General features: G+C 34.2%; 1 long non-coding RNA gene across 1 annotated transcript in view; it reads left to right on the top strand.

The window, feature by feature from the left end:
- LOC125174619 (uncharacterized) overlaps positions 1 to 26,008 on the top strand; it is a 40,048-nt gene extending 14,040 nt beyond the window's left edge. Inside the window, exons 2-3 of the long non-coding RNA XR_007155476.1 lie at positions 2,186 to 2,243; positions 25,972 to 26,008. This is a non-coding gene — a long non-coding RNA (uncharacterized LOC125174619). The remainder of the gene's footprint in view (positions 1 to 2,185; positions 2,244 to 25,971) is intronic.
- The last annotated feature ends 1,842 nt before the right edge of the window (positions 26,009 to 27,850 follow it).

Below are 27,850 nucleotides of genomic sequence, written 5' to 3' on the forward strand. Positions count from 1 at the left end.
TAGGCTAATTCTATTTTTAATTTTTTGAGGAACCTCCACACTGTTTTCCAAAGCAGCTTCACCAATTTGCATTCCCACCAAGTGCAAGAGGGTTCTCATTTCTCCACATCCTAACCAGCATCTGTTGTTTCCTGAGTTGTTAATTTTAGCCACTCTGACTGGGGTGAGGTGGCATCTCAGTGTGGTTTTGATTTGTATTTCCCTGATGATGAGTGATGTTGAGCACCTTTTTCATGTGTCTGTTGGCCATCTGGATGTCTTAATATTCTTAATTGAATGAAAAGTATAATAAATTGGTATAGAATATTATGAAATGCTTTTCATACATTGAAGTATTTCATGACCTCTCTTTTCTTAATCTATTACATTAATAATTATGTTAATAATTATTCTGAAGTTAATAATTTTTGCATTTCCTAAATAAGCCCAAATTGTTCATATTGTTTTCTCACACTAAGAACCTTAATATTTTAATTTTTATTTGTTCTATGAATATTGTGTTATCAAAATGGGATTTTGAACATTTTTCTGATTTCTTAACATTTTTAAAAATATTATCAAAAATAAACTTGTTTTTTCTTGAACCAAGAGCATTTACCTCTTTAAAAATGTTTACTTAGGCGTACACCTATGTTCATCAGCTGAGTTGCCCAGAACTGTTCTTATATTTCACTGGTTTTTTTTCCCAGATTATATTATTTTTATTCCTGGAGGATATCCCATACTTACAGTAGTTCTTTCAGCAGCCATATAATATTGGTTATTACATGTTTATGTTGGTTTTCTTAGTTTAGTGGTTACACTCTCAGGGCAACTGGGTGGCTCAGTTGGTTGAGCATCTGACATCAGCTCAGGTTATGATCTCACGGTTGATGGGTTCGAGCCCACATTGGGCCTCTGCTGAAGGCTCAGAGCCTGAAGCCTGCTTCACATTCTGTGTTTCCCCCTTCCCTGCCCCTCTCCTGCTCATGCTCTGTCTCTCTCTCTCTCTCTCAAAAACAAATAAACATTTTCTGTGGAGAAGTCTGATATCAATTGCAGTTTAACACTTAAAGATACTCTGCCTTTTCACTGTGGTTATTTTTGAGATCTTTTGACCTTCAGTGCAGATTCTTTACAGAATGTTGTTATTTTTATTTATTCCATCCTGAACTTGTTGAATTTTATTCATTTTAGCAACATCTTCTGACATTTCTAGAGAGTTCTTGGCCAATTTCTGCTTAGTTGTAACATCTTTCTCGTTATCTCAAGACTTTATTCGTGACTTATTTTAGATGTGCAATCTATCTTCTCTTTCACATTTCATGTTTGTTTTCTTTTTCTGTATGGAATTCTGTGTACATTCTTTAGATCTTTCTTACAATATATGGGTGTCCTTTTAAATATCTTATTCATCTACTCTACATTTTTATGTCTACAAGTTACATTTGAAATGCTTTTCTATAGTGATTTTGCCTTTTACTATGCATCCTGGGCCTGTGATTTAAAATGAAGTATATAGATTAATAGGGCTGCAAAATCTTATGATTTTGATTTCCTTATACATTCAATGTTCTTTAGTATTTCATTAATATTTTTACTTATTTTATAAGATTCAGTATGCATTGAAGACTACTCATTTTTTTATCCAGCATTTCTAAGTAGGTTACTCATGAGAAAAATTTTTTCATATTTCCAGAATCTTAACTGCTTATTGTCATTTATGTAATGTGACTAAATTGATTTAAATTTGAATCAATGGGAATTAAATATGTTCAACTTAAACCTGGAAATACACACAATCATCTTTCAACATCTCAGTTAAATAGATACACGAGTAGATTTGAAACATGTACAGAAGCCTTATATATAAATAACTTAAAATGGATAATTTAAAAAATGATCAGTGAGGTAAGAAGGGATTACACAATTTGATTAAAGATAGACTCAACCTTGTAGCTATTGTTTATTAATTTCCAGTTTTGTCTTCTCTTCATATTTATACTTAACACTATATCTGAAATTATATGTTTGTGTTTTCCTATCATAACAGATGATGTATTATTGATGTTATGAAATATATATAATCACTAATGGAGTAAAAAATATGCTTCTGGGCTTCATTAGTACATTAGAAATGTTTTTTTTTTATTTTAAGGGGATTAGTGCTTAGTAAAATGTTATTAATACAAAATGTTGTCTTCAGGAATGAAACCACTTTTTGGAGTAGAAGAACAGATTGGAAGCTATTGTGAACACCTAAGGTTAGTATACAGTAGCTAATAATAAATTTAAGAAAGTGGGTTTTAGATTTACTTTGAGAAAATTTAAAACAAAGGTATTCAGGAGAAAATTAGAAAAGGTCAAATAATGAAATGGTAATTTGTGGATTATAGGAGAAGAAAATAATGCAAATGAAATTTGAAAACCTCTAAATCAAACCTAATACTCAAGCCATTTACAATACATCATGGGACCCTATTACAGATAAAAGGAATAATTGAATAGAGAAATGATTAATTTTTGTCTTGTAAATGTACTCTTGCTTTCCACAACTTGTATAAATGTAAGATTTAAACATTCTTACATACAAATAAGCTATAAGCTATCTTCCAACTGGTAGCATTTGAGCTTCCTTTGGGATTTCTCCCACATACTCATACAATCTTTAATGTGCAATATTCCTTTACCTTCATTGACTTATTCTTCTGTTCTTCCAAGGTATCTTTCTTAATTTTTGGCATATTTAAGGTAAACCTGGTATTATATACATTTGAAAATGGAGTTCCATAATACAGTTCTACTACTTTTGTGAATGTATCTGTCATACCAATAATAGAATGCTTAAAATTGCATTATGGAATACAAAGTTTCATCTATATCAGTGAGCTTATTTTTCTTCTTTTAGTTCTATTTTTTACTAAGAAATAATGAATAATTTGTTTGATTTTATAGAAAAATACTCATTTTTTGATTTCCTGTTTTTGTTGGCCAGAAATTGGAGTATTTACAAAATATCTTATTCCAATAAATATGTGAATATCATTTTCATGGTTACTGGAAGAATTAGCACTAAAAATAGAATTTCTGGGAATAATGTCAAAATTTTGATTAATCACTGTAAGCTGATACAATGATATCATTACTTAGAACATCACTCTTCCAAATAGGACAATTTTTAAAGATAATAAATTAGTAAAGGTTCAGCATGCATACATTTATTATATCTATCAAAATGTGATCAACAAAATGAGCAAGATTAAACATTGGTATTTCTTAAAAGATTCTAATTAGAAATATGTAGTTGGTATTTATTTCCCCCTATTTCTGATATTTTTTTATTTTTTAATCAAATACATGCACTATTAAGGTTCCCATTATATTTTTCTATGGATGGTCAATTCAGTATATGTCTGACATTTCACCACGTAAGTGTAACACCATATGTTCTCATTTAACATATTTTCCTAGATGTTTAACTGTGAACAATGAATGTTTTCTTCCAAAGCTTGAAAGAGTAGTAAGTTTCAGTGACATCTCTTTCTGGAAATTATAGAAGAGGGCATTTTAAATTAAAAAAAAATTAGAAGTAAAGGTGAACATTGGGAATTAAGACGATATTTTTCATAAAATCATTTTATTACAGATATATGCTGAACAATTTACATAAAGAGCAAATGAATCACTATGTGTCATGTTTCTAATGCTTTCCCTTTCCATGCATCTTATATACATAGGCTTGATGTACCTTTTAGTTTTTGTTTAATCACATCTCTGGTCTTCAGTGAGAAGTCTGGATTCAACCTTAATCCAAAGAGTTTGTATTCCTGGGAGCTTTACATAGATTTTCTGTCAGGAGGAAGTGAACCACTGGCCACACAAGGCAAGTCTAAATTAGTACGTATCCTCAAGGCAAACCTCCTGTTCTCTGACTTGCCTGCAGCCAGTGTAATTCTAGTGTCTCACTTAGTAGAACAAAATGACTACATTTCATTTGCAGGTGTCTGAACCACTTCAGGAGGGAGATGACTTCCTTGAATGCTTACAACAGAGGGAAGTTCAGATCAAGATAACTATTTGTTTTAAAGCAAAAACAAACTAGTAAACAAAATCAGCCTAATAATTTTGGCATAGTAAATGATTTTTCTCATTCAGGAATCTTACAAGGCTGATTTTCAGAAAATCCTTTAAAAAAACAGAGGACTGACCAATATATGTAATGAGAATTATCCAAAAATACTCATAATATAACCTAGCCAAAAATGAAAAATTAAAACAAAGAGTGTAATTAAGGTCTTAGGGATTCGTTTGTTTTTTTTAATTTTTTTTAATGTTTATTTATTTTTGAGACAGAGAGAGACAGACCATGAATGGGGGATGGTCAGAGAGAGAGGGAGACACAGAATCTGAAACAGGCTCCAGGCTCTGAGCTGTCATCACAGAGCCCGGCACGGGGCTCGAACTCACGGACCGTGAGATCATGACCTGAGCCAAAGTTGGTCACTTAACCGACTGAGCCACCCAGGCGCCCCTTTAGGGATTTGTTTTGATGCATGACCTCCAAACAAATTTGGTTAAAATACCAAACAAATTTGTTTGCTTCTAAATTTCTGTGTTTATGTCTTATGCATACATTAAACCTATGTGGGAGATATGAATTATAAAAATAAATTATCAGATGACTTCATCATTTTATTACTAAAGTCCAGGAAAAGGAAAATATTAAGTGCAATTTAGGGTTAAAAGCCAGTGATAATTTTCCTTTGTTTTATAAAATTACAAAGTTTTAAAGATTTATTTATCTCTTCTTACATAATCTATTCCATTATTTTTAGATTTGAATAGCAAGTATAATTTTTTTTACTTGAATAACAAGTATAAAATGTTTTTACTGGTCAATTTGGAATAATGAATCGTTTAGGTGTCTATGTTGAGTAAGATATCAAAAAGTTTTGCAGGTGGATCAAGAAAGGTGCAAAATTTGAAAAATACTTCAGCAACACTAGAAAGAAATCAAGGTCCACAGCCTCAGCATTGATGATGAGACTAGGCTCTTTCATTCTCCCTCCAATTTCAGCCCCACCATTCAAACAGATATTGCCTTTATAAAAGCAGTAATAATCTGGGAAGTTTTCCAGATTCATTTATAAGAAAGCAAAGAGCTCAATTCGAGCTACATTTTGTAGGGCTCTTCATTCTTTCATTATGACCTGAATCTCTTACAAAGGACTCTCTCTACTCTTTGTGTGGGGAGCAAAGGAGCCTTTATTGTGTGCATCCCTTTTTCACTTTAAATGCATTATTCTGTATTGGGTATGCAGGAAACAATCCAAACCCTTCACTGAAGATTTACTCTGTGGAAATGCAAGATAGTAACTCAATTTGAGAACAATGTGTTTTGCTTTCTTTCAGATGGAACTGGTCAATGTGTACTTGCTAGTTTCCAAACTTAGAAGGTTTCCCTGACATTTCTAAAATTTACATTGTGAAATATACAACAGACAGAGTAGGAAATTGTAGAATGTTTATATGTTCATTTGGGATCACAAATGTCACCACAGCTCAATTTAATTACACTTCTAGGAGATAATTTTGGTTACTACCACAGCTACTACATTTTCATAACCATGTTTGTGTTCCAAGGTTTTTTTTTTCTTTCTTTAATTGTTTTCTTTACTCTTTCACTGTAACTGTGTTGTGATTGTCAACTTAGATATTTAGCTTAACATTTGTGCCTTGAAAGTAACCTACCCTAACGTATCCTCTCACTATAGTTTTCCAATTATTTAATATTTTATCATTCCTTATATGTAAGACCAGAGGAAGGAGAACTATAGTAACTGCTAGGTATGTTTCTCAGTGACTCTTGTTATGCCCATAAATCCTTAATAAATACTGGTCCAAATAGATAACAGCAAAAGACTGTTATTTGCAAGCAAACATCATTATTTTACCTTTCATTCATTGTCTTTCAAAAAAATTTTTTTTGTTTATTTATTTTTGAGACAGAGAGAGACAGAGCATGAACGGGGGAGGGGCAGAGAGAGAGGGAGACACAGAATCGGAAGCGGGCTCCGGGCTCTGAGCCATCAGCACAGAGCCAGATGTGGGGCTTGAACTCACGGACCGTGAGATCGTGACCTGAGCTGAAGTCGGACGCCAACCGACTGAGCCACCCAGGCGCCCCCCATTCATTGTCTTTCAAATCAGTTGTTTCATCCGGTTGTATTAAGTACTGTGCTAATTGTTCTCATTATCTCATTGAATTGTCACAAAAACTAATTCTACAGATGAATATAAAAATATAAATATATCTTTAAAACATTTGAAACCACATTTGAATTCGATACTGTACAACACACATTTCCAAAATTACTATGTGTATCACTTAAAAGCGAGTAATTTTATGTAGTATCTATTTACTCAATGGGCAATGTCACAAGGATTCCATCCTCGGTTTCCTGTTTATTGGACTGAAGATTTATTCAAATAAGTTGGATCCACACAATATTCTTTAATAACATATATTAATTATTTGAATAAAAATCTAATATATATAATAATCTAATTCAGTTCTAATGATTAGCAATCTTTTGGCAATTCTGCATATGCCATGTTGATGCTCCAGAATGCTTTTTATGATAGTTTTGAGACAGGGAAACGGAAGGGCTCCATAAAAACCTTCTTTTTGCTCCTTTTCTTGCTTCTATTCTTGCTATGACCTGCACCCAACCCCACTTTACAAATGCCTCAGACTGAAGGAGTACCTGGGTGGCTTAGTTAAGTGTCCAGCTTTGGCTCAGATCATGATCTCGCGGTTTGTGAGTTCGAGCCCTGGGCCAGGCTCTTTGCTGACAGCTCAGAGCCTGGAGCCTGCTTCCGATTCTGTGCCTCCCTCTCTCTCTCTCTACCCCTCCTCCACTCTCGTTCTGTCTCTCTCCTTCTCAAAAATAAATAAACATAAAAAAATGCCTCAGAATGCAGATAGTCTATGTTCTCTTTGTAAGGGTCAAGGATCTAATGATTTCTATAGAATAGATAACATCTAAGGAAGGATCAGGTGAGAATGATCAGTTGAAGCCATCATATGCATATCGTTGACCACCAGAGCTAGACATCTCCATGCCAAGACCCCCTGGTTTCAAGAAAGAACACCTGGGCCCTCATCCTTGTTCTAACCAGTTCCTGGATGCCTGAGAGGACATGCACACCAGACCATGATCCTCAATAAAAGCCTTTAGACCTCAAGCTAAGACTCGTGTTCCTTTCCTTTCTGAGTCACCCAGATGCCCCATCTATATCTGCTCTCTCTATATCTTCTATAAACTCTGCTCTCACTTCCTGCTACCTCATGTTTGACTTCCATTGTAGGCAAAGCCAAGGACCCTCTTGGCTGGTCCTGCCAGTCCACCTCTGGGTCCTTGGATCCAGCCTGTCTGCATCCATTTCAGGTGATAAGCCAGCTTCCAATAAAAAAAAATATATAAGGTAAAAATGCATCCTTATGGAGAAGTGTTCCCTTTATTATTTTTTAATGCTTCTCTCTATACATGTTAATTTTTTTTTATTCAGAAGTCTGCTCTGTCTGAAATTAATATAGCTACTTCAGCATCTTTTGATTAGTATTAGTGTAGTATATCTATTACAATAATACCAAAAAGTATGTAGGTATATGTTTAACGAAATGTGGGCAGGATTTGTATGGGGACATTTTTTTAAACCGATAAAGATATCTAACAGCATCTAAATACATGAAGCATCATTCCATGTTCATAGAAACACTCAATATTTTAAAGATGGTAATTATTGCTCAATTTATTTATAGACCAAAAGTAATCCAAATGAAAATTCTCTCTGTGGTTCCCTCTGCCCTTGTCCCCTGCTTACACTGTGCCAAAAAAAAAAACAACCCAAAAAACACAAAAAACAGTGATTACCAGTGATTATCAGAGGGTTGGGGAATAAAAGGAGAGTTGACTAAAAGAGGCACAGGGATTATTATGGCTATGAAAATATACTGTGTACATATACTGTGTACATATACAAATATACTGTGCATGTATACATGCTGTTATGTATATGACAAACCCATACAACTTTATATCACAAAATGTAAACTTTAATGTGTGCAAATTAGAAAAAAATGATTTAAAGGACTGGAGATCACAGGAAGAAAGGCAAACTGTGAAAAAAGAACCTAACTGTATTACAATTGTATGAAGCAACTTTAGCGAAGGGGTTGGGAGAATAACTCGTGGACCTAAGTAACTTGGAAATGAGTGGGAGCTGTAAGACCACATGCCACAGGAGCTGCGTACAGCACAGTTCTACAGTTGAAAAAATTGTTACCCACGGAGACACAAGTTAACCATTCTGATACTGATACATATTTATATATATCAATTGGAATTGAACAATTAAGTACATGAATGACAGATAGTGGAAAACTTGTTTTTCACTAATGGTATCTGAGTTTACAGAGTAACAAGAGGAGGGAGTTAGAATGATCTATAATGGCAATAGATTAGAATTGAAGACATCAGAAAGAACTCATATTTAGCTCTATATGTATATTTTCGCATATAAATACTTATAGCTATGTCTATATACATGTGTTAGTGCACACACACACACACACACACATTTCCTTGCTCTCTCAAATGAGAGAGGCTAAAAAAAAATGATATCCCAGGAAAAACAACACAACTAGCCCTGGGATCTTGGTTTCAACTGCTGTTCTCCAATAAAAAGAGCCAGTGCTGCTTAGAGAAATTGCTGCTTCTGGGTCTAGGACAGGATATGTACAATATAAACCTGGTGCATCTTTAAATGCTACAAAAGAGGATAAATAAAAACAAAAACAAAACTCCAAACCCACACACATTGATTGATGAGATTGTCAAAAGAGCACAGGAGCCAACTGAAAGAGTTCTCAGTGGCCAAAACTGTAAAAGTTTGGGCAATAAAGTAAATAAAATAGTATTGTAATGTTATCCAAATTTAAAATAAATATTTGTTAGTACACACTGATATAAATAAATGATAGGCTAAATTAATGAACCTGAGATGAGAGCCAAATCTCCCATGCAGAATTGCAAGTAATTGATGTAGATACTTTGCTCTTCAGGAATAGAATCATAATTTCTCGGTCCTTAAGTGCAAACTATACACAGCAACTCCATTTCAAAGAGCTCTGAATAGAAATTGGGTGGGGGGGGGGTGTTGAAGACAATTACTTTCTAGCAGAGAAAACTGACAAACACTATCAGCTAGGTGATGAAGGTTGACATCAATGTTGATAAATCATATCGATAGTGTAGACATTTGATATCATGTGATGAGATTGACACCTTATGTCTTCGTCCCCAAAATTGATAACCCCAATCTAATGCAATCCTGAAAACAATTAGGAAAGCATAATTGGAAGGACATTCTACAAAATACTTGTCCAATACTCCTCACAACTGTAAATGTCATCAAAGAAAGGAAAGTCTGACAGACCATCATAGTCAAGAGGAGCCTAAGGAGACATGATGAATAAATGTAATGTGGTGTCCTGAAAGCAATCCTGGAACACAGAAAGGACTTTAGGCAAAAACTATAGTATGTGGCCTTTAGTTAATAATAATACACTAATATTAGCTTGTTAATTATGACACATGTACCGTAGTCATGTAACTTATGAATAATATAGATAACTGGGTGTGGATATTTGGGACCTCTTTGTACTGTCTTGTCAATTTTTCTATAAATCTAAAACTGTTCTGTTACAAAGTCTACATAATAAAAACTCATGTAAAATTATTTTGATAGTTTGAAAGGATAAAATGCATCTATCTAACTCGTTTTTTTTTCCACCTAAGTCCTATGAAAACTAAAAAGAACATTATCAATAGGTAAACTCCCTTACCATCCTTTTTCTTTTTTGCAAAAGCAATTGCAGAAATTGAAATTGCAAGTTCAAAATTGAACTTTCCTTTATATTTTTGCACAGAGATATAATTTAGTACTGACCTAAACTCTTCATTATTAAATTGTCCTATTTAACTAGTTTATCAGCCTGGGAAAGCTCTCCAAAAGTTGTGACACCCAAAACGTTTAGCATCTAAAAAGCTGTTTTGGATGCTAAGTTTATATAATAGTATTATTTTAAGCTCTTCATTCTTGCATATACTAAGTCCATTTCTAGTCACCAGGCAATGGGAAAAGTCAAATCACTAAAGTGGCTGATATTCAAGGGTGAAGAAGGAAACTATCTGGCCTTTAAACTTCCACAACAGCCAGCAAAACTTGAGTTACTTGGTAATATAATAAAATGATGACAATATTTGCCCACTTCACTGTTTCAGGTGAGAATGTTCTGAGATATAAATTATACAAGAACAAAGAATGAATGCTGCTTAAGTAAATATTTTAATTGCTTATGCATTATTTTTTTGCAGTAAATTGAGTGGGGATCATTTTTTTTCTTTAAACGGAGGCCTATTATTGAAACACAAAATAAAACATTTAAAATTTGTTTTGTGAGGCTCCTGTACTGAATGGAAAGGCAAAGAAACTATGCATAATCAGATGTGGAATGCCTGGAGAAAAAATTAAAACATCTAAATCTTTGAAGATCTCAGATGTTGATTAACCACTCAAAGCAAATGTAATTGTTTAGACCCCTGCTCTTCACTAATAATTAAAATACACAGACACACACACACACACACACACACACAACAAATATATGCTCACCATAAATAGAAAGTAAATTAATTTGCAAGTAACTGAGAACAAGTGAATTTGAAAATGCAGGGTCTGATTAGTTTCATAATAATGCTGTGATAAATGTATTTATGTAGCACTGTTTAATTCATCCAGTCCATCTTCTGGTAAGAGGGTAAAATAATATATGGGCACATTATTTTTGGTATTTTGAAGCCTCTGGTGAATGCATGGAAAGATCACCAATTTTATCATGCTAAACCATAGGTGCTTTATTAAGAATTACAGTAATCACAGCTCCTACTTAAGTTTGTAGTATCTTAACTGTAAATAAATGGAAATACTCTAACTATTATTGGTCGAAAAGAGATTCTGTCATTGTGGATATAATTAAACTTCAAAAATAAACAGGATGGTTGAGAAATGTGTTAGCCTAAACCATCTTATCTTAAACAGAAGACCCATTATTTCATAAAATATCTTCATTCAACTAAGTAGTAGAATACTATGACATATAAGTAAATAGCAAAGAGCTTCTTAGAAGCTAAAATACTATTCCCAAATTGGCAATTTCTTTTATGAATTACCCTAAATAGAAATGTGTCAAGAAACAGTGCTATAAATTTTATGATGGGTTTGCTGGCTAACAATAATTAGCATTAATTATGCATTTTAGTTTTTTTCAGTTTTTCAATCTAATGAAAAACTTCACATAACATTTTCATGAGCACATTTGCATGAGCAGAATTAGTGTCCTTATTTCTGGAATGTATGTTTTGGAAGTTCACTTTTTTTATTAAAATTTTTTTTAATGTTTATTTTTGAAGGAGAGAGAGAAACAGAGTGCAAGCTGGGGAGGGGCAGAGAGAAAGGGAGACACAGAATCTGAAGCAGGCTCCAGGCTCTGAGCTGTCAGCACAGAGCCCTACGCGGAGCTTGAAGTCACAAATGGGGAGATCATGACCTGAGCCGAAGTTGGATGCTTAACTGACTAAGCCACCCAGGTGCCTCTGTATGTTCTGGAAGTTCACTTTTTTTTTTTTTTTTATAAGTCTTTTTTTTTTTTTTTAATTTTTTTTTCAACATTTATTTATTTTTGGGACAGAGAGAGACAGAGCATGAACGGGGGAGGGGCAGAGAGAGAGGGAGACACAGAATCGGAAGCAGGCTCCAGGCTCCGGGCCATCAGCCCAGAGCCTGACGCGGGGCTCGAACTCACGGACCGCGAGATCGTGACCTGGCTGAAGTCGGACGCTTAACCGACTGCGCCACCCAGGCGCCCCTGGAAGTTCACTTTTGACAAGAAACTAATTTGATTATCCTCATTCATTTTCTTATACTTATTTAGTTCATGAGACTTGGAAAACATGGTGGAATTTCACACAAATATATGCTAAATATGAAATATTTTGAAAATTTGATACAATAAATGCATTAGGATAGTATGTATAAATAATAGATAACAAAGATGAAAAATCCTTATTTGACAGGCAAGTTTGAGATGTTGCATTACTGAGAGGAAAAAGAGAGAGAGAGGAAGAGCTAAAAGAGGAAAAAACAGTGAGATAAAGATAGAAAGAAACTTTGTGTGGAGGAGGGAGCCACTCTGAATTTCCCAGATAAAAACCTACATTTCTGCGAAGTCTTTAAAACTCTATCAAAATATTTATTACAGATAGGAGATGCCATTTGTGAGAAACAAACGTGATTATCATTATCGTTATCATTGATTTAATCCAACCTAACTGTTTCAAGCAATTTTGGATTTTACACTTCCATGAAAAGATATTAAAATAAAAATGAAGTTAATTAAATACATCAGAATTAAAGTATAACAAATGATTCTTCAAAAAACATGATGAAAAAATAAAGGTTATTCCCTTAACAGTTTTAAAAGTTTTAAAACTTGGGATCTTAATAAACACAAGTGATTAATGAAAGACCTAAGGTACTGATAAACCAGAGAGGAGAGTTGGTCATTTATAAAACTACTTCTAGGCACTTAGTTCAACATCTAAATTACCAAAATTGTTAATCTGGCTAAAGATGGAATTACAGGGAAGAGATTCAGTAACTTGACAAAAACCCAACATTCAAAATAAACAACTATATATATATATATATATATATATATACACATATATATGTGTATATATAAATATGTGTATATATATGTGTGTATATATGTGTGTGTGTATATATATATACACACATATACATATATTCATATAAATATTTATAAACTCTTACAAACATTTGTAAAGCTCAATTAAACTCATATAAACACTTGTAAAGTTCAATTAAACTCTGTGATTCTTTGTATCACTAGGAATTCTTAGGCACGAATGGAGTGCTCTTATAGGTTGGAATAAAACTTCTCATGAAAATACAGTTATTATGTAACAGAAGTCTAGATGTGGGTAAATCTAAAATAATCAGAAAGTTAAAATAGTAAATTTTATCATCCATGAGAATTTCTGGTTATTATTGGATTTTCTGTGAACATAAATACTTGTTTGCTCATCCAAATTTAGTATATAGTTCTTAGTATAACTGAAGAGCTTTGGCATATATTCCAAAGAAGATCTTTGTAAACTTCATTTTGAATATTGTTTTAGAGGTTTTTTTTGTTTTGTTTTGTTTGTTTGTTTTTATAGACAGTGCAAGAAGGGGTGGGACACAGAGAGAGGGGGACAGAGGATCTGAAGCAGGCTCTGCACTGACAGCTGTGAGCCTGACATGGGGCTTGAACTCACAAGTTGTGAGATCATGACCTGAGCTGAAGTTGGATGCTCAACCGATTGAGCCATCCAGGTACCCCTTTTTTGAATATTGTTTTAAAGATTTCCTGCTTGTTCACTTCTTTTTTCTGTTATGTTTAAAATGTCGCTATCTCCTCTAAAGCTGGAATGTTGTATTACAAGATTACAGAAACCAGGGCCATCCTATAGATGCCAGAACTGTGGCAAGGGCTACCCTGCTGAAGGAGTGGTTTGGTGGAAGATGGAATAATGGAGAAGTAGGAACTAAGGCCAAGTGATCCATTAGGTTCAGTAGGCACAGTGTCTTGGGCTCATGATCTTTTAGGGACCCATGAAAATAGAATGTATATTACCTTACATATATTTAATACAGGTATTATTTTATGTTTTGTCATTATTATATTACATATAGCATAATGCATGTATTGATTTATCTAAATAAGTTCAGGTAGATTTAGGAATCTAATATTCTTTGATTCATGCAAATGCAAGCCCACATAAATGTTTCAATCCAAGACGTTTTGTTTTGTTTTGTTTTGTTTTGTTTTGTTTTTGGTTTTGTTTCTGTTTTTGGAGAGAGAGAGAGAGGGAGAGGAAGAGGGAGAGAGAGAGAACAAGGGAGAGGAGCAGAGAGGGCGAGAGAGAGAATCTCAAAGTGACTCCACACTTAGCACAGAACTGGATGCCGGGCTTGATCTCACAACCTGGAGATCATGATCTGAGCCAAAATCAAGAGTTGGAAGCTTAACTGATTGCACCACGCATTTAGCAAATTACTACTGTCTATATGCTGGTGAGCCTAGAGAAACTTGGAATTATAAAATGTATATATGTGTGGGCTTTCTTACTGCTATATTAATATATTTCAAAGTAATATGTAAAGAAATGTTATTTTGTTGGAAATCTTTCACAGCAAAAAATATTGTGTGATTTATAATTAAATAAACAGAACAGTTTTATGAAAATTTTTCCCACTGAATAGCAGACTTATTTTAACACATTTTATACGTTTCTAGTTTACTAAAATAACATGAAACTACACTTAAACAGACAATCTAAACAGGAGAAATATTAGTTTATGTTTTGGTGCATTACAAAAATGCAGATACGCTGCTTCAAGGGAGCATAATGGTCAGCTCTACCTTAATATGTAAATACTAATGAAGTACCCATTTGCTTCTAAGACAAAGTTGCTAGGGATAAACATATACACATTCACTTGCATACTCCATATGGTGCACTGTAGCCTTAGTTAATATGTGGTACTATATATGCAAAAGTTAAAGTAAGTTCATGCTTTTTTGGTCACTGGAAGAGGTTTTACTTATTTTTATCTCAGATAATTATGATTTCTCAAAGTTGAACAGTTACTGGTGGGAAAATGCCTTATATGCATGAAGGTCTTGGTCCTTGGATTCCCACAAGAAGATTTATGTGGCGATCCAAGCTGGAATAAAGACAGCCAGAAGGAAAGTAGCAAGCCCGAAAAGGTTTATTAAAGTGAAAGAACACTCAAGGTAGGAGAGGTTCCTGGAGGTGGAACCGGCCCTAGGTTCTTTTAGGATTGGATATTTGCTCCCTCTCTCTGGGCTGGGAGGAGCTGTGATGTACAGTGGGGTGGTCTGTTATCGAGGCTCCTTCCAATCCTTTGGGGGACTCCTCCAGCAGGTAGGGAAGGGAAGTTTTTGACTCTCCAAGATTTGTACCAGAACCATCATAGCAGCCTTTCTTCATGGTGGGGTGGGAATTATAATTGCAAGTTGATGCATTATAATGAGTCTAGGGGTTATCCTGGGGCAGAGGTGGAAAGGAGATCACAGGCTCCACACCTGTGGCTCCTGGTCTGTCAGCTCCAAGGTCTTGGAAGCCACAACGTCAGGATGTTGTGCCTCCTGGCTCCTAATGCATAACCTATTTATCACCTGTCCTTGCTCACAGCTCATGTCTCTATCATTCCCCTTCAAGGACCTGGGACAGTGCCTCTGGGCCTTCCTTCCACTGCCCAAGTCTAGCTTCTTCCTAAGGGATCCAAGCTTCAGTCCACCATTGAAATTCCAATGTTAATAGCTCTTTCCATCTTCTGAAAGCTGTTATGTGATATTTTTCTTACAAAGTATTGCAGTATTTCTTATTGGAATAAATAAAACATACTTTTGACTTAAAAAATCAAAATGTTCTAAAATGTAGCCAATTATCTGTGTACTTTTCCCATTTCAGTATCTAATTCGGTTGTTCTAAAAGGGTGGTTTATAGAAACGTGATGATCCATAAGAACCTTGCAGGAGGTTCATGGTGTCAAATATATTTATACTAATAGTATAAACTTTTTCAATGTGCTGGGAACCACAGGTAAAATTACAGGCAACTTAGCACAAATAAAAGCAGTGGACATTAGCTATACCTAGTCATACTTATTGTATTCTGTATCACTATGTACTTGCCTTAATACAAATGTGTCACTTAAGACGTCCTTGAAGAATAAGTAAAAAATTTTAATTTTATCAAGTATTGACCCTTCATATTCATATTTTTAATGTCCTGTAGTGTAAAATGAGATGTAGTGTCAAATGTAGTGCACTTCTATTGCACTTTTAAATGGGATTGTTTTGTTAGGAAAGGTATTTGTAGCTTAATTACAAATTGAGCTAAGCAATTTTTTCGCAAGAATACGATTTTTATCTAAAAATTTGAACTGTCTTAAATTTTTTTTGGTGAGGGAGGGAAATTAATGTCTGCCAATGTGAGCTTTCCAGGTTCTCATGGAAATTCTATGGTGGGATTGGAGATGATATTAAAAAGTAGAATTTTTAAATATTATATAATGAAATGTGTCAAAATTTGAAAGATTTGTATCACTCATTGAATCAATAATTTCCAAATGAACAATGCATGTGTGAAAAAGATATCATAAGTAAGACAGCCATTCAAAGTATAATTCAATTGATGTTAAGAATTTTGCACATTATGGCGCGCCTGGGTGGCGCAGTCGGTTAAGCGTCCGACTTCAGCCAGGTCACGATCTCACGGTCCGTGAGTTCGAGCCCCGCGTCAGGCTCTGGGCTGATGGCTGGGAGCCTGGAGCCTGTTTCCGATTCTGTGTCTCCCTCTCTCTCTGCCCCTCCCCCATTCATGCTCTGTCTCTCTCTGTCCCAAAAATAAATAAAAAACGTTGAAAAAAAAATTAAAAAAAAGAATTTTGCACATATTTCATGAGGGATATTGATTTTTAGTTTTCTTTTTAATTTACTTAGCAGGGTTTTTGTTATATGCAGATATATTGGCCTTATAGAATTAATTGGGAAGTATGCCATTCTCTTCAATTTTCTAAAATACATTTATGTAGAATTAGTATTATTTTTCCTTAATTGTTTCAAGGAATTATACTGATTTTTTTAGAAAAATGGATTTGATTCTACTGATGTTCTCTATTTTTTGTTTTGTTTTAATAATTCCTGCTTTTATACTTACTGTTATTTTCTTCTCCTCACTTTGGTTTTAATTTTGTCTTCTTTTTCTGGTTTTTATGATAGATATCAGGCAATTGAGAACTTTCTTCTTTTTTACTATTGTAGTTAGTGCTATAAATTTCCCTCCATGTACTGTACTAGCTTTATCCCAAGATTTAAACATGTTATGTTTTCATTTTCATTTTCATAATTTTTTCTGATTTCTTTTTTAATTTATTTTTTAACTTATGGATTGTTTAAAAGTGTGTTTTCATTTGTGATATTTTAGGGTCTGTTTCTGTTGACTGATTTCTCTCCTCATTAGCATATTTCTTTCTTGTTTTGCATATCTTCTGAGTTTTGATAGGGTATCAGACATTATAATTTATAACTTGGTAGGTGCTGGTTATTTTTATATACCTTTAAGTATTTTTGATAAGTATGTTTAAATATTTGTTAGAATATTTATAGAATATTTATAGAAACTTTTTGTTCTTTTCAGGATTTGCTTTTTTTTGTTAGACTGCATCAGAATACCTTTTATTCTAGAGCCAGTTTTCCCTCATTACTGAGGCAATAGTATACTGAATACTTTAACCAATGTCCCATGCATTAGAAGGTTTTTCCACTGGCTGATAGGCACACAAACTATTCTGGGCCTCATGTGTGCTTCTCGGATTTTTCTGCGTGCCTATTTTTGATGAGTCATTTGCTGGCTCAGTAATTATCCTCACAGGAATTTTCTGATCAATATTCAGTAAAGTGTCAAGGGAACCGTGCAAATTTCTGGGACTCTTTCCCTGTGTAGCTTTTTCTTCTTTGGTACCCTGCTTTATGAATTCTAGCTACTGTGGTTTCCACCAATTCTTAAGTTTGTCTCCTTAACTGAGCAGGACTGGTAGGCTCTATTTTGATTTCCCCTTCCCTTTGGGGACCTGGAAAGTGTGCACAGACTAAGCTTGTACAAACATGGGGTTTCCTTATGTGTTTCAGTCACTCAGTGATTACTGTTTTCTATTACCTCTTCAAATGCTTGAAACTTGCTTCATATTGAACACTTGTTTTTATTTATTTATTTTTTTAATTTTTTTTTTAACGTTTATTTATTTTTGGGACAGAGAGAGACAGAGCATGAATGGGGGAGGGGCAGAGAGAGAGGGAGACACAGAATCGGAAGCAGGCTCCAGGCTCTGAGCCATCAGCACAGAGCCTGACGCGGGGCTCGAACTCACGGACCGCGAGATAGTGACCTGGCTGAAGTCGGACGCTTAACCGACTGCGCCACCCAGGCGCCCCTGAACACTTGTTTTTAAAGAAACAGACTACAAAGAGTTTATTGACATGATATATTGCACTTTGCAACTAATCTTCAAAAAATAAAAAGGGGAACACCTGAGTGGCTTAGTTGTTTAAGTATCAGACTCACGATCTCTGCTCAGGTCATGATCGCAGGGTTCATGGGATCGAGGCTCGCTTTGGACTCCGTGCTGACAGCACAGAGTCTGCTTGGGATTCTCTCTCTCCCTCTCTCTCAGCCCTTCCCCAGCTTACATGCTCTCTCTCTCTCAAAATAAATAAATAAATAAATAAATAAATAAATAAATAAATAAACAAACAAACACATAAATAAATAAATAAGCTGCTTGCCTAATTTTTATTTATTAACAGGGAAAAATACCACCCCATTGCAGTGGGTGTATTAACAAAGAATATCCATAATTGGCTGAAAAGCCTATTGGAATACTGTTGTCCTTTCTGTAAAGGGCCACTTTTCCTCCCAAACTTCAGCCAAAACTTGATATTTCAACAGACTGAATACAGAGGCAGAAAGAAGAGTTTAGATCTCTTCTATCAAGCCAGACATAAAAAAAAAAAAAAAAAGGAAAAATATAAAACAATTCTATTCATCACTATTCTGGGGGAAATTATATTTTTAAGATTTCAGATTTGTCAGTATAATGGGCTTATTTTTTAGTGAGTTCATTAAAAATATTTTAAAATATATTTTAATTCTAATATGGTAGATAGTAATACCTATAAACCAAATAGAATGCCTTTAAGTTTCACAGTACTTAAATAAGTTAAATATTACTATCATTAAGATATTGAGAATTGCTGATCTACTTCTTTTTTAAAAAATTGTTTATAATGTTTATTATTTATTTGTGAGAGGGAAAGAAACAGAGCACAAGGGGGGAGGGTGAAAGAGAGAGGGAGACACAGAATCTGAAGCAGGCTCCAGGCTCCGTGCTGTCAGCACAGAGCCTGACACAGGGCTTAAACTCACAAGCCATGAGACCATGACCTGAGCCGAAGTTGGATGTCCAACCGGCTGAGCTACCCAGGCACCCCTGCTGATTTATTTAATTTCCTTATACTTATTATAATTTTTACTCATTTGAAGCAAGCAGATGACAATTTTATGTATGCTACTTTTGTTGTTAATGTAAATGTATTAAATAGGTTAAATTAGGGGCGCCTGGGTGGCGCAGTCGGTTGAGCGTCCGACTTCAGCCAGGTCAGGATCTCGCGGTCCCTGAGTTCGAGCCCCGCGTCAGGCTCTGTGCTGATGGCTCAGAGCCTGGAGCCTGCTTCCGATTCTGTGTCTCCCTCTCTCTCTGCCCCTCCCCCGTTCATGCTCTGTCTCTCTCTGTCCCAAAAATAAATAAAATGTTGAAAAAAAAATAGGTTAAATTAATTTTTTTTGTGTAAAAACTGTGTGGACCCCAATATTTGAAGATATTTGCCCCCATTTTTAAAGTCAGTGATTCAACACAAAGGCTGAAAATTATGTGAGACAGAAATGTTTATGTAATTTCTCCTTTGAGCTGCTCTAGTGGCTTCTTGTCATTTAGGATGAATGCATGAGATAAAGGGTGCGGTGAGAGGGTTGTATAAAGGATAATATCCATTCATACCTACCCTGAAAAACTCAAGATTCTGCATGGATTTGAGCTGTTACTTACAGAGATCTCTACATGACATCCAACTATGCCACTGTCTGTTTCTGAGATTTATGTTAAAGCATCATATAGGGAAATCCACTCACAGAAAAATGCTTAGGGGCCTGCCCAAATCCCTATACCTCTTAAAAGATCTGGCAGTAGAATATGGAACCAGGATTCTATTTGCATTCCCAGGAGCATTGCAATTTATCACTCTGCTAGCTGTACTTCTTCAGCAAAGAAATATATAAATTTCACCTTGGAGGAATTAGCTGAGCTGCTTTTTGTGCATTTGTAATATGTGCATGTATTCTGACTCTACTATTTTATTGGTGTGAATCTTGAATCAGTTCTTTACTTTATTTCTTACATCTTCCACTCAAAAAAGACCTTTAAAAGTCACCTAAGAAAAGACTGTGAGTCCCTTGAGACTAGTAAATCTCTACTCCTTATTTGATTTGTTACAATGTTAAAAATCTTTTCCTGACAAGCCTAAAGCTCTATATAGGAAATTTTTGTCCTTTTTTAAAGGTCTTCCTTCAGGATGAGGATTTAGGTTGTATTTAATTTAAACTCTAGCAGAATTTGACACCATCTAAGATTAAAAGAAAAATTAATTAGCTTCACATTAACTTCTATAATGTAATTGCATATGATAAAATCATTTGTATTTTTGTATCTTTGGTAAAAACTATCCTAATTTATTACCTTCCCAAAAAATAATTGCAGTCATTAATTATTCTTTTCCTTTCTATTACAATCTCAAAAAGTTACACCAAGCTGCCATGTCATAAACGTTTGTTAAATGAATTTAAAAATATTTCTTGCAATGGAAATATAAATATTTTACTGTAAAATTTAAATCAACTTAGGCATAATAATATTTAATCCTCTAAATATAAGTTAACATGTCTATGGTAGATAATATAGAAGAAAGTATTAAATAATTGATTACTTAATATATTTTATCTTTATTTTTTAGGTATGACATACACATTTATCTTTGTGTGTATATATGTTTGTGGGTGGGGGTGGGGAGCTGGTAGGTAAATATTTGTTCACCTCAACTCCCCTAATCATAAGCTTCCTGAGAAAATGACAAGGATTAAGTATTAAAACAGTTGCATCCTTTATGTCACTAACTAAAGTATACTGTAAATAATAGATACATTTTTTGATTGATTGTAAAGTGATAAACTTAATACACGTTAACTTTTTTTAAATTCTCTAATTATAAGATTGAAGATTTCATATACAGGGAGACCAGAACAACTGCTCACTTCTGAAGTTTCAAAATGTTTATACATTTAGAATGTTTTGATTAGATTGATATTATTTTATATTTCCTAGAGAAGGACAACAACATATAACAAAAAACATTTAAAAGTAATAAACTACTTGTCTCTTAAGAAAAAATCTATTATTTTCTCAATCAAAAATTTACCTGAACATCATAATGTTTTGAATAGTATCTCTGCCAAAATGGTAATCTAGATGACATAAAAATTATCCAAGACCAGTGACTTAAAAAATACAATAAACATCTGTTTCAATGCACAGAAGTGAAATAATAAATTTCCAGTTAGCATTCACAAGAAAAGAAGTGAAAACTAAAGCAGTGAACATAGGTACAAATTGCATCTCTTATGATTTCCCTTAAAAAAAGATGAGTGAGACAATGTACAAAAGTCAATGACTACAGATTTCTCAGAACTGATGAAAAACAAAAATCCTTACATACCAAAGTACAATGCACCTAAGCCAGGTAAATAAAATGTAACTCACATGCGAACACAAAATGATATGCATATAAGAAAAAAACAAAGACCCAAAAGAGTCTTAAATTACATATTAATGACCCAGTTTCCAACGAAGAAAATTAGACTAGCAGATTATTTCATATGAGCAAAAATAGAAATCACAAAAATATGAAATATCTATCATCAAATATTGAGAAAAAATTATTTGTCCACCTGAAGTTACCATTATATTTATAATTAAATCCAGACCTATTTTAAAGCTATGATGTCATTAAACTATCTACCCCATGGCTATAGTTTTAGCCTTGTGGAACAACCTATTTGAGGATAAAACCAATCATAAAAGGAAGCAGAAATGAAAAATGGAACAAAATCTTGAGGGGATTCAAGTTCCTGATTCCAGCCATTTCTAAGGCTAACCTTATCCCAGTTCTTCCTGCAGTTGATGTTTATGAACCAATACATTTCTTATTTGCCTCTTAGTTAGATTTATATTTATGTCACTTGCAACCAAAACGACTATGAATATAATAAGTGAAAATAAGGTCTCTGAGACTAGCTAAAATCACTCTTGATATTCTTTAATGAATTTCACATAGTCTATGACTTATAGACATATTATTTTGTCTGTCTATTCTGAATAGCAATGATACAAATGTAATTCTATTACGAAGCACATAATTTTTAATTAGTTCAAAAGATAGCCTCATGATTTCTGTCATTTATAATAATAATAGCACTCTAATTATTCTCTTTCCACTAACCTCTTTTCCTTTCCATCCATCCTTCACACTGCAACTAGGAATACCTACAAAAACTTCAGTCCAATCGCACAATCTCTCAAATGGCTTTCCTCTATGAAAATAACTATAAGAAAAGAAAAAAAAGAAAGCAAGTCAAATTACCTATCACATTTAAAATATCAAAAATATGTAATTAGCTAGCATATTTGACATTATTTGCCATTTATATTGGACATGATCTTTGGATCATGTTATTTTCGTGGTTAACATGGTATTCTTCTACTCCTTCATCTATTAAAATTCTGTGCACCCTTCATGTTCTAACTCAAATACTTTTTCTTTTTTGTAATTTTTTTAACATTTATTTATTTCGAGAGAGAGAGAGAGAGTGCACAAGCAGGGGAGGGGCAGAAAGAGAGGGAGAGAGGGAGAGAATCCCAAGCAGGCATCAGCTCTCTGCTGATAGTGCAGAGCCTGTTGTGGGGCTCGAACTCACTAATTGTGAGATCATGACCTGAGCCAAATTCAAGAGTTGGACTCTTAACCAACTGAGTCACCCAGGCGCCCCATAATGCTTTTTCTTCTGTGATGTTTTTTCAAAGCTGATACTAAAATCTGTCTCATTTCCTTGGCCCTATATCTATTTGATTTTATGTTATTGGACTCATGCCAACATTACCAATCTTTTTGTTAATCATTTACATTCCCACATTTCTATATAGATCATGAGCTTTTTAAGGGCTAGAACATTGTCAACTACATTTTTACAAGTACCAAATATTTATAAATGTTTTTGGATGGGATTAATATTCAGTTATTTTACTGCTTTATGCCAGTACTGTATCCAATTCAAGTTGTCTTTTATAATATGCATTATAATTCCAGCTTGACTTCCCTTTAGCTCTGATTTTAGGAAACATTTTACTTATTACACCATGCAAACTAAAATGAAACCTATAGAAAAATTTGGAAGTTCACGAGACAATCTTTTTTTCAACGTTTATTTATTTTTGGGACAGAGAGAGACAGAGCATGGACGGGGGAGGGGCAGAGAGAGAGGGAGACACAGAATCGGAAACAAGCTCCAGGCTCGAGCCATCAGCCCAGAGCCTGACGCGGGGCTCGAACTCCCGGACCACGAGATCATGACCTGGCTGAAGTCGGACGCTTAACCGACTGCGCCACCCAGGTGCCCACAAGACAATTTTTAAAATTTCACTTAATAACATAATATAAGCATAACAGTTTACAGTTCAAAATGCCATCCCTTTAGAAGAATATATGAGATATAAGAATACTCAGGCTTCAAAAAAACCCTACTTTGCTTGCAGAGGAGCAAAAGAAAGGTAGATAGCCATTAGAATAAATTAAAATGCTATGCATGAACAAAATAAAGCATTTTAGCTTTAAAAATTAAAATTCAGGCTTACAGTTAAACGGGGAAATTTTAGAAGTACTTTTAATGTGTGACTCTACGTGAAAGAGTACACTCAGTTTTGTATCATCCATTTTACTGAATCAGAAGCTTCAGGTTAGGTTAGAAAGAAACAGTCTGGGGGCTCCTGGGCGCCCAGTTCAGCGACTGACTCTTGATTTTAGCTCAGGTCATGATCTCACTGTTTGTGGGTTTGAGCCCGGAGTCAGGCTCTGTGCTGACAGCTCGGAGCCTGCTTCTGATTCTCTGTCTCCTTCTCTCCCTTCCCCTCCCCCCTCCTTGTGGTCTTTCTCTCTCAAAATAAATAAATAAACATTGACACTCACACACACACACACACACACACACACACACGCACACACACACACACAATCTATTAGGCACTGTTTAGCCAACAAAGCAAAAAAGAGTGAGTTCTGGGGGGAAGGGGCATTCCCCCATACTGAATGCTCAATCTAAATCACAGGGTAGTCTTGAAATTGCGGTAGCTGCTGTATGAAACACTAAAGAAAAACAGACATGTAAAAACTCACCATTGGAAACTAATATGTCAACTACACCACAATAAAATTAATTCACTAATTAATAAAATAAAATACAGTTGGGACTATCAGAGAGGCGCATGTGTGTATATGTGTTTGGGTATGTTTGTGACTAAATTTTTCACAATATTAGGAATAAAATTTTTAAGTGGATAAAATTGAGTATACAGAATATTGCTAGATGACATTTTCCTAAATATTTTTTAGTTAAACACATAGAAAGCAGCTCCATTATTTTATTTATAATAGCTTTTGGTCCTCTTTTATAGGACACTGGGGACTGTGTTTTGCTCATATAACTTCATTAAAGACTACAGATTAGACTATTCTACATACATTAAACTAAAACTTTAGAGTTAAGTACACTCACTTTTGTAATACATGGTACCTACGTAAATAATCAATAATCCACATCATGTTTATTAGTGTTTTAGTAGGATGCTTCAAACTGTCAGAAATTATACATAAATCTTTGTCCTTTAACTCTCAGAGGTCGTATTTTATTGAGTATTATGGAAATTTGCTGGGCAAAAATGGGTAACATTATGAATTGAATACCATAGAGTCACCTGCCAATTGCCAATTTATATTTCAAAGGATTATTTTAATATGATTTTTCAAAACTTGGGTGTAATGTATTTTTACCTGCTGCTAGAAATTTTAAAATGGAATGACTCCTATATATACAATCTAATGATCTTATATAATCTACCTATTAAATAGTGATTATCTAATTTAATTTTCAAACCTAATGTAAAATATCATCTAATCTTCACTAAAGATACATTTTGTGTTTAAATAGAAGAATGCAAATTTAATCCCAGGGATAACTTCAAGGAAGTAGGAACACAATTCCATCCTGTCATGTCTTCAGCCAATTGCTTTTACTGAGTTCTTTCTATCTCCCAGTGTGCTACCTCTCCCTACACGTCTTCTATCCACCATTTATTCATTCATTCAGGATATTTATAAATTACATAGTATGTGCTAGGATGAGTGCACATGACACAGAAGCAAAAAGGCTGGAGATGATGCTACATTCTTGTGCAGAGCATAAAAAAGTGTATAAGTATAGAAGATATGGAAATACCTAAATAAATATATTCAGACCTTGATAAAATCTGTGATGATAGTAAAATTGGATATTTGTATCTAGAGTGACTTATATTGGCTTTTCAGACAATCAGGATAATGAATTTGTATTTTAATCTGAGTGCAGAGGAAACCATTGGAGGTTTTAAAGCAGAGGAATACATGATGTAATTTATGTTGTTAGAAGACCACTCTGATTACTAAGTGCAGGGTACATTTTAGGGTCAACATAAATAGGCAGATCATGTAGGTGGCTGTTGCAGTAGGACCAGCATGGTAGCAGTAAAGGTGGATCAAATTGTAGGAATCTGCCTGAAGTATCCTTCTCGCCAGAAACTTTTCTCCTGCCTGATGATTGGCATTCAGAAAAATCCCCTAAAAGAAAGAGAGGGGATTTGGTGGCATCAGGTACCCTAAACGAGAAGAGATACTGTTAGATAGGATTTCTGTTTGTAAGAAAGCTTTACTTTTCCTCAGAATTCACTATTTAGGGAAAATAGTAATATGATTTTTATTTATTTATTTATTTATTTATTTATTTATTTATTTATTTGCAGGGAGAGACAGAGAATCCCAAGCAGGCTCCACACTGTCAGCAAGGAGCCTGATGTGGAGCTCAGACTCATGAACTGGAGATAATGACCTTAGCTGAAGTCAAGAGTCAGAAGCTTAACTGACTGAGCCACTCAGGTGCCCCTAATATTATTTCTTTATGGATGGGAATAATGAATTTGAATTGGAGGAATGATGAAAATATATAACGTTATTTCCATAGACCATTTTGAGAGGAAAGGCTTTAACTTAATTAATAAAGATTATGGCATAAGATGAAGCCTTTCAACTCTCCTATAAGTTTCCATTATGTGGATCAGATAATTACAGAGGGATGTAAAAATTATGCAATTCAAAATGATCAGCCCTTGAATTCAAGTCAAAAATTTTAATTTGCGTACTTGAATATATTAGGCAATAAAACATATCCACTAAATTTAAAACTATTCTAGTTGTATACAAAGTCTGTTCACTGACCACAATCATACTAAATTAGAAATTAATAATAGAGATATATCTTTAAAAATTCCTGAAATGTTTGGAAACTAAATAATATGTTGTCTGGTTTGCAGAGACCTCTATTTGAGGTCATAGACTGCCTGCCTTCTGAGGTTTGAGGGTACTACCTTATATGGCTGAGACATCCTTCATGAGTTCTAACCTGAGCTGAAATACAACACGTTGCATTCCAAGCTGCTCCTTAAAGAGAGTAGCCATTGGCAACTCTCTTTTTCTTCAATCACCTAGACTTAGAGAAAGAGAACTCTCTCATTATGTTTTGCGCAAAAGGACATTCTACAGAACTTCTGTGGTGCCTTGGTTAGCTCCATTCTGGTTTTCCTTTTCCACTTAATAGTACCCATCTCTGTTCTGTTTTGGCTTAATTCATTATATTATTAATATCCACAAAGCAGTATCTGCTCATTTTTGGTACTTAATCACTAAGAATCTGAAATCTGAATCCCCTTTACTGAATACAGTTTCATACTTATCTAAGTGCTGTTATACAATTCACCTACTCTGGTAACATATGGTAACATACTCTGATAAACTTGAAATTATAAACTATTGATGACTTTTAGAAGAGGGACTCAGAGACTTCATAACAGTACACTTTACTTCTCTGCACCTGACTTCTTTCAACTTTTTTTTTTGCATCTCTTTGTGGTAAGACATCTACATTTTAAATCTTCAATTCCAATTCAGTTTCTGGTACTTCTTGAAGATATCCTTAGCAATTATATTCAGTATAGGCTCTACTGCAGAAATGCCTTAACATATGAGACTTCCCTATTTCAGAGTCAGTTTCAGCTAAGACAAGATTTAGACCTCTAACACACCCATTCATATATATATATATATATATATATATATATGCATATATATATGCATATATATATATATATATGCATATATATATTGGTTTACATAATACCTCATAGACCATTCCGTTGGCTGTTACATTAAGAAGAAAATCCTGGAACATGCATATTCCTAAAGGTTTATAGACTATCAATGATGCTTGATTTCTCCCTAAAATGTAAAACTTGAAAATGCAATCTGAATCTCAAAATGATTTTCAGTAGTTACCTTTGAGTATGAGGTGATGTTAAGAAATTAGTCTTATATTGATATCCTGTATTGTTTCTTTGAAAAACAGGCACAGTAAAGATACATATAGGATTATTGCCTTAATTGTCTAGGTAATTATTGGGTTCAAGATACAGACTGTGCTGCACATAAACTCATAACCACTTCGACTCTACACCAAATGCAATTCGAATGGTATTTTGGGTGATTCTCATTTTTGATGAGAAAAATATCTAGACTCCCTTATTATACTTTTCTGTGAAGCCTGGTGCTTCTTCTAGGATCACTTCATAT

Source organism: Prionailurus viverrinus, chromosome A1 (assembly GCF_022837055.1).
Source record: "Prionailurus viverrinus isolate Anna chromosome A1, UM_Priviv_1.0, whole genome shotgun sequence".
Lineage (NCBI taxonomy): Eukaryota > Metazoa > Chordata > Mammalia > Carnivora > Felidae > Prionailurus > Prionailurus viverrinus.